Here is an 8,461-nt window from a genome sequence, read left to right on the forward strand (position 1 = left end):
CCAATCTCAGTAAATCCTGAATCGATGGGGATTTTTTAATACATTTCCCTAAAAAAAGAGAAAGGAAAAAATAAAAAAACATCTAAACTTTGGGGAAAATATTTTAGACTTATGAAAACATTTTTTAAAACTGTTTTAAAATTGGCTCCATATAAAACCAGCACAGCATTTCAAGAGAAAGAACAGAACGTCTTTCTGATAGTCAAATATAGTGGTGCTTATGTGAAGACCTGGGCTGCTTTGCTGGGCCAGGATCTGGGTGACTTGTTGTAACTGATGGATCCATGAGTTTTGCTCTTTCCCTGAAAATTCTGTAGAAGAAGAACGTCTGGCCATCAGTTTGTGACGCACTGAAATTATGAAGCAGCACAATAATCTAACGCACAACAGTGAGTTCTCCTCTGATTGGCTCTTACAAAAAAATAAATAAATCAAGGTTTTGGAGTGGCCTGAAAGTCTAGATTTAAATTTGATTGAGGTACTTTGGTTGACCTTATAAAATGTCTTTCATAAAACAAGCCATTCATGGTTGTATGGGCAACTGAATTTGAAATAAGTTAGCAAAGAAAAGTGGACCAAAGATCCTCCACAGTGATGTAAAACTCATTAGCAGTAATCGCAAAGATTTGTAGTTGTGAACAGCAAGGAAGGATCCAGCGGTTATATGGGCTAGGTTGGTTTGGAAAACTGTATTTAGTATTTATTCAATATACTTTTTTGATTATTGTAAATATTTGAGAGAGAAGGAAACAAAACAGAAAATCTGAAAGATTGCAACTCTTTGCAATCTGAAAGATAAGTATCTTTCATATTGATGTAATTATAGATGCCATTTACTGTCCTAACAGAAGGTTGGTCAGGATAAGGTTACTAAGTGATGAAACGGCTAGTTTATGTAAATCCACGCATCCCCACACACTCGCTGACATTTTGCTGCTCAGTTACCTCCACGATCTGATGGGATCGTCCCGGAAGTCGCTTTCTGATTTTCTTTTTCCTCCATCTTATCTATTTAAACTCATCAACCTGAGCTTCTGCCTGGAAACCGGAGGCTGTGTAGGGGAATGTCGATTCATGTGGCAATGAAGACAGCATCTCAGCTACAGATGAATGCTGCTTCATTGTGCCGAACTAATTATTCCAGTGACAAGTGTGACACCGCCTCTGTGGCTTTAGAGCCGGGCTTCGAGCAGCATTGTGCGGCTCAAGGCTGCCCATCCGATGTGACTTTACATTGACTGGAAGCCCTGCTATGAAAAGCTGCCGTCGCTGCACAAACAGCGGCGCATGTTGTGAAATTACCTGTTGCTTAGGAACCAATGTGACTTCATGCATGGGAGCACATTTTTCTCAAGGTCTTTTTAGCACAAGAATTTTCCAGTAATTTTCCTGCTACTGATATTTTCCGTTAAGATGGGTGTTACGGCCCTATTCACATCTTAAAGAGACATAACTGCTTTGTTTCAGCCATAATGTTTCGATTGATTCGTTGTCTGATAGGCGTTTTGAACTTGTTTCACCAAGGTTGTAGTTGAAAATGAGAATACACAATATGTTTGCCAGGTTTTTTGCGTCCTTTACTAGTGTTGCAACTGTTTATGTAAAACATTAAATGTATGTGACAGACAATAAGAACTGAAAGCTTTTCAGAATGGAGAAAACCTGGAAGATTTTCACACTGATAAAATCTCTCCATGCTTAATGAGACGCATGGTTCACACAGTCGCATCTTAAGATAAATGTGTAAATGTCACATGTGTTGGCCCACATGAAAAAAAAAACATATTGGAATCATGCAAAGTGTGCAGCATGTGTAAAAGAAATTAATAATAGAAAAAAAGAAAATGCAAATTCCAAAGAGTCATGCTTGGAAAGATCATTTCTACTTTTACTGAGATGTAGCTAAGTGGAAATTAGGACTTAATTCTGTTGCAGCCCCTAAACTACCCTGACTTTGTCACTACTTGTTTTAAAATGATCGTTTTTATTGCTTTGCTTTTAGCTCTGTGTGAGAGTTGGGTTTACGCTGTTTAACTGCTGTAATCATAAACGTTTTCAACTTCCCCATTGTTTTGCTATAATTTTGTTTTGTGCTTGGCATGTTTTTATTCTGCTATTTTGTGTGTTTTCTGTTCCTTTTGCTTGTTATTTATATAATTCATTTTATTAAAGACTTTCAGGCATTTTGGTTAATGGCTTTTGTTGCAAACATTATATAAACATAACATGACTTGATTAAATAAAACATAATTAATGATTTCTTTTTTCTGAGGGAAAGTGACAATTTGAGGGCTAAAGTAACTCTAAACAAAGTAAGGCAATTAAGTTAGAATTTAAATACCAATCATGTAAGGTACACTAACTCCTAAGTAAAAAAAAAATATATAATTTTTGTTTAAATAAAAAAACACTTTAAAATATTTGCCTTATGTGTCACACTCTGAAAGACAGAGACCATTTAAAATTTAATATGTACTCATTTTACAAAATTTAGCTAAGCAAAAGATAGTCTTTTAATTTACATCTATTGTAAAAAAAAAAATCTGAAATCCATCAGTGACCAGATGGATTTCTACGTAAATATCTAAAAGAAACAATGAAAAATTCTAAAAATAAAAACTTGCATTCAAGAAATGTGTCATATACTTATATACATATATAGCTTTCCTATATAACATCAATGTAAAGACACACCTAACAGTCTGAGCAGCGTGGGCTGGATTTCTCTCTGTGGCTCTGAAAAGCAGCTAATCAATCTCTCCTAATTACCCACAGGCAAGAAAAATATGCTCCTGATTAGTGAATACCAGAGAAAGAGCACAAAAACCCTGGTCACCATCCCACGCACTCGCCCAGATTTCACCCCCGCTGTGAGAGGAGGTGGTTGGGGGGAAGCACCGGTCGAACGAAGATGGCAGATGCAGTCGCCATCAGTGGAGGCAGCATCAGACGGGGAGTAGCACTTCAAATGAAACAGTCACACAGCCATAAATTTTTCATCTCCAACCAGCTTTGAGGACGGAGACGGGGGCAGGTCAGCCAGACTTCAGCTGAAGGCTCCCAAAAACAATTCAGGGCTTTCAGAGACAAAAGGTATATGTTGGAGGAGGAGGAGGGGATCTGGGGGCGGGAGGCACATGAAACAAAAAATAACAAAAAAAACAAAACAAAAAAACTCCTTTCTTTACGACTGATGAACAAAAATGCTGCAAATGAATCACTGTTGAGCATAAATGGCAAATATTACCAGCAGAGCAAAAATCAATGTTCAGTGGAGTTTTTCGCTTTCTGTCAGTATTCTTTTTACGGGTTAAAAAAAATACAATTGGTGTCATTCAAACACTTTAGTATGAATTATAAGTAAGTAGTTTTGCTTCTAAAGTATTTCAAAATCTTTGTATACTTACAGTAATATACTGATCTTAAAGTATATAAATTCCACTTGATTTAATCTGGGACAACAGATGAGGCAAACTGATGTTTAGATAAACTATTTTTCTTTTTTTATGTTCAATTTATTTTCATGAACTCTGCTGTTTTAAGTAGCACATTATTTCTGGCAACTGGACAAAATTTATGATCACATTTTGAACTGAAGAGAAATCCTCCTAAACATGTGTGTGGTTCAGACGACTCCTTATCTGTGAAGTGAGTCAGAAATATGAACCTCTGACAGTAAAAGGAGCTACGGTCATAAAAGGCTGCCCTCGTCCGATGAGCTCAACGTGGAGCTCTGCAGAACGGCTGCAAATTTAATGAGTGATATATTTTTTTTTCCTCTACATCTCTCTCTCTCTCTTTCTTTTTTTTAGAATCCTCTGGGAATTTGTCTGGATGCTAATACATCCTGACGTCTCCATCCTTGTTTAAACAGCTCATCTTATCCCGAATTGGATGATGCAAATTAAAGCCACGCTGAATGACGAGACCTAACTTAACACGGCTGCAAACTTTTTTATTTTTTTTTTTTTACCAAACTTTGTCTGAGAATACATTGCAGGTCAAAATAACTTCGTTGTACTACATTGCTTTTTGTTTGATGTTTAATAGCCACTCCTAGAATAAACATCATGCAGAGCTTTGCAACATTTTATCACAGTAGAATCACAAACACTGATGTTTTTTTTATTTGAATGGTGTTTCATGAAGAAGCTTTACATATATAGAAACAGAAATATTTTATAATGTATTTATTTTTTTTGCAATTAGATTAAGCTCAGTCAAACTGAAAGTCTCTCCACAGACATTTTCCCAATTTGATTTAAACTACTTCATTGTAGCTCTGGTTGTATGTTTAAGGTTGTAAATGCTGGAAGGGTGAACCAGGACCAAGCCATGAACAGGCTGTAGCACTTTATTTTTCAGAATTTCTTTAAATTTAGCCTTACTCAAACCCCAATTAACTCTGACCAGTTTCCCCGTCCTTGCTGAACAAAAGCATTCCCCCCACCATGATGTTGCTACCTCTATGTTTCATGTGGAGGACAGTATTTCAGGGTGATGTACAGTACAATTTTGATCTCGTCTGACTAGAGAATGCATCTACCACATGTTTCTTGTGTCTCCCTACATGATTTGTGACTCTTGGGTGCTTCTTCAATTAGTGCTCTCTTTGCCCAACCTCTCAGTAGAGGTAGACAGCCATCTTCAAAGCTTGAGATATTGTTTTATCACTTAATCTTGCTTTATACTTCTCCACAACTTCCTTCCTGACCTGTCTGCTGCGTTCTTTCATTTTCAAAAAGTGTTTGGTCCAATAATGTTCTATGAAGCATCTCCATGGATCTTATTTTGGTATATTAAAGCAAAAGAGGCTGAGTACAAATGGATATCACACTATTCAGATTTTATTTGTGGACAGATTTGAAGACCATGATTCATTTTCCTTAAACTTCACAATTATACACCATTTTGCGACTGTAATGTGACACTACGCAAACCCCCCACCCCCACAAAAAAAAAAATAACATCAATGTATGAGTCTATTGTTCATTGGTATTTTTGGTCAGTGTTGGTCTTAATTCCAGTATGCAAGCCCGTTTAAAGGGTTGTGACATTGCTAAGTGATGGCTGAAATGCCTATCTTTTTCCAACGGTGGCATTTGAGGCTTTGCATTTGTTAATGAGATTAAGGCTAGTGTGGTGTCACAAGGGCACTTAGGCCTCAAGCTGTATGACTGGAAGCAGGTGGCACATTTTCTGCGTCTTTGCTAATAGGGATTATGAGTCTGAAAAGAGACGGGGAATATTTCATTTATCCTGTTCGAAAATATGCAAGACCGCTGGGCTGTTCATGTGATTACCCGGGCGTTTTGAGCCACATTGCGTCTGGTAGACGATCGAGTTTAATTTAATCTTTGACCTTAAAGTGTGTGTAAGCTAACAGGAAATGTCATTGTAAGTGACGGGATTTCTTTGAGATGGTTTAATTGCTGCTTGTAAATTGTCTTCTTTTCTTCAATCTTCAGAGATTTTTCTGAACATACCGACATGAGGACAAAAAGAAAGATAATTCAGTGATGTATGCTACCTTTTCAGCCCACTGCATCCTCAACAGGAAAAGTGGAAGCAGGAGGAGTTGATGGATCCTGTAGGTGTGTGAGTCTGACTCTGACCTTTTGTTTCCACCAGCCTACACACAGTCGTCCATGCAGCTCTCTATTGAGTTGCCGTGGCTGCATTCCATCAGGGACTCTGAACGGTCAGAGTACAGCACCTCCAAATAGGATAACATTGTTGAGTAATGTTGTGTGGGCTTGAGTTTAAACAGCATTTGTGGAATGTTAATATTTCTTTGGCAATCTGTTTGAATCTTTTCTTCTATAATATAATGATCTTTTAATCCTGTATTAAATGTGTTCAGAAAGCAAGACAAAAACATATTGTCATTCTTAAAGTTGGTGCAAAAAAACCCAAAAAAAAAACATTCGTAAACCTTTCTTTTTTTTCCCTGAAAAACGTATGCAGCAATGCATTGCCTTGTTTTATGATGTTCTTTGTAAAAGTGTTAATTTCCGTTGAATCTTGTCATATTTTGTCACATTACAACTGCAAACTCCTTTGTGGGGATAGACCAAGACCAGACTAAGCACAAAGTAAGACATACTCACCAACTGAAAGTACAATTTCACTGGTTTTATTTATTTTTTTTATACTCCTAAAAATGTGACAAGCATGTGTGTTTAGGCTACTTAACACTGCTACTCTACAACAACTGTTTAGTGAAGGCCTCAAAGATTAGTTGGAGAACGTTTATTAAACACCATGAACAGCAAGACTGAACACTGTTCTGCCATTTAAAGAACAGTGACAAAAAGAGATGTTTTGGAGAAAAAGCCCCATAAATGTCAAATAAAAAGTCTTGTTTGTTGACCTTCTTGTAAGGTGATGTAACCAGAACACAGCAGAAGAATGTGTCCTGGTCAAATGAGACCAAAAAAAATTCTTTTTGTAATTTATTTATTCTATTTGTTGCAGAAAACACTGAACATACCACGGAAATCAGCATAGTGACACATGGAGCTCACAAAGAAAACCTTTCAGAGCAGTGGTGCACAAACTCAATGTCCTGAGGGCCAACTCATTAAGCTGAAAGTACTTTCCGGATACTTTTTTTTTTTTTTAAATTACTGGATGCAAAACTTCATATGTCATATATCCTTATTTATCTGCTCAAATAATAAACTAAAATATTTATGAATTTCACCAGAACAAAGTTTTAGGTGTCACAATTTCAAGAAAATCGGAATGGAACAAAAATAAATAAATAAAAAGTTTACTGAGTGTGACAGATATAGAGTGAAGTAAAAAAACAAAATTTATTTTAGTTGGTGCTCTATGATACCACCAACAGAATAATGGAAATAATCTAAAAACATGCAATACAGGCTAGTTGTTGAGTGTTGGCCCTGAAATGTACATCATCAATGTCCACATCATTGATGATGTCAGTGTTACTCATTGGCTGCAGAAAACGGATAAATGAATTGTCTGGTGGTTGGGAATTCCTTTTTTTGAGATCTCTCCGAGATCTCTCTAAATAGATATATTTGTTGTAATTACAATAAACTTGCTACTTATCTTTCAGGTAAATAAAACTTGGAAGTCCTTGGACCAAAATACCTATTTAATTATTGTCAAGACAAAACTGGAGGCACTGTTTATGAAATATTCTGATTATTTGTGCGTAAACCAGCTCATGTACATTTGCGCAAAAGCACATGCATGAATGCAATGCATCTGATTTTTCACGTTTGTGAAGATATTTTAATCCAATTTAAAGTCAACGATGAAAATTCTATGTAGAAAACGGGATGTGCTTCAAAAACGTCCATGGCTGCATTTTCTGCCAGAAGCTAACCATTTACAGTCATTGACTGAAATTAAAACATTGAGAACTAGAACCTCAAGAGATGTATTGATCTGTGTGTGTGTCTGAAGTCAGTCTGGCAGTAAAGAGGGGAAAAAAATTGCTTTTGAAAAACTGATGGACATGACAGCCTTGTAAATGCTAATTCAAAATGTTTTTCCTGTTACTGGCAAAGAATTTACATTTAAATTCCAAGTTTGAGTGCAGCAGGACTCGGATAACAATAAATGCCCAACGCAGGTCCTACAATTCATGCTACACGGTTTCTGTCTGCTAAGTGACACAGTAATTACACACAAAGCTTAAGAGTTCATTCAGTGGGTGTGAAGCGTGATGGCTGTAAATGTGGAAGGAATACTGATATTCCAACGTTTTTGAAACCCCTCTTTCTCTTTGTTCAAGCGCCTGCCTTGCTGCCTCCTCCCCACTGCGGCGAAGCAATCTCATTGGAGGACTGCAAAAGTCACGGGTTGACAATCAGGTCTACAGCATGAAGGATTCTAACTGTTGCTAAGGTACTTTGAATGGTGATTTGACCATTACATGAGTTCATTTGCTATCCATCTTCAACCGCCGACTGCTCAGAAATGGTGTGAAACTTGGTCAGAGTGTGAAATCCAGGGATTACTCAGTTTCCCATCAGTGGAGCCAGACATCCTGCTCCGTCACATGCTGTCTGGGGTGTCGACAGCTTCGGGGAACGTTTGTTATTGAGATTTGACCCACATCGTGTCGGATTCCTTCGTGTTCTGTTTCTTTATTCTTTTCTTTCTTTTTTTTTTAAATTCTCTGCCAAGATAAATTTGGCAAAGACACATGCTGCCTACAGGGGTGGCTTTTATAAAGCGAGCTGAAAAAACAAACTAGGGTTCACTCTCAGTTCAGAGTTCACGAAGTCGATTCCTTGCTGCAGATCGGCAACATAAACAGTGACTAGGTTTATGTTTAATTGCATTTTGATTTGCAGTTACACTTGTCATTTTAATACGCAGTGAAAGTTCTGTTTTTGGAAATAAAATGTCACGATTACAAATAAGCCTAAATCTTTGCAAGTTGCGTTTATAAAAGCTGGTATTTACAGTGCCTTGTAAA

At 37.1% G+C, this 8,461-nt stretch overlaps 1 long non-coding RNA gene across 1 annotated transcript in view; it reads left to right on the forward strand.

The window, feature by feature from the left end:
- The window catches only part of LOC103141251 (uncharacterized), a 17,968-nt gene extending 9,574 nt beyond the window's left edge, over window positions 1–8,394 (forward strand). The window contains exon 3 of the long non-coding RNA XR_001662700.1: window positions 7,772–8,394. This is a non-coding gene — a long non-coding RNA (uncharacterized LOC103141251). The remainder of the gene's footprint in view (window positions 1–7,771) is intronic.
- Window positions 8,395–8,461: the final 67 nt, after the last annotated feature.

This window comes from Poecilia formosa, unplaced genomic scaffold (assembly GCF_000485575.1).
Source record: "Poecilia formosa unplaced genomic scaffold, Poecilia_formosa-5.1.2 Scaffold81, whole genome shotgun sequence".
Taxonomy (NCBI): Eukaryota; Metazoa; Chordata; class Actinopteri; order Cyprinodontiformes; family Poeciliidae; genus Poecilia; species Poecilia formosa.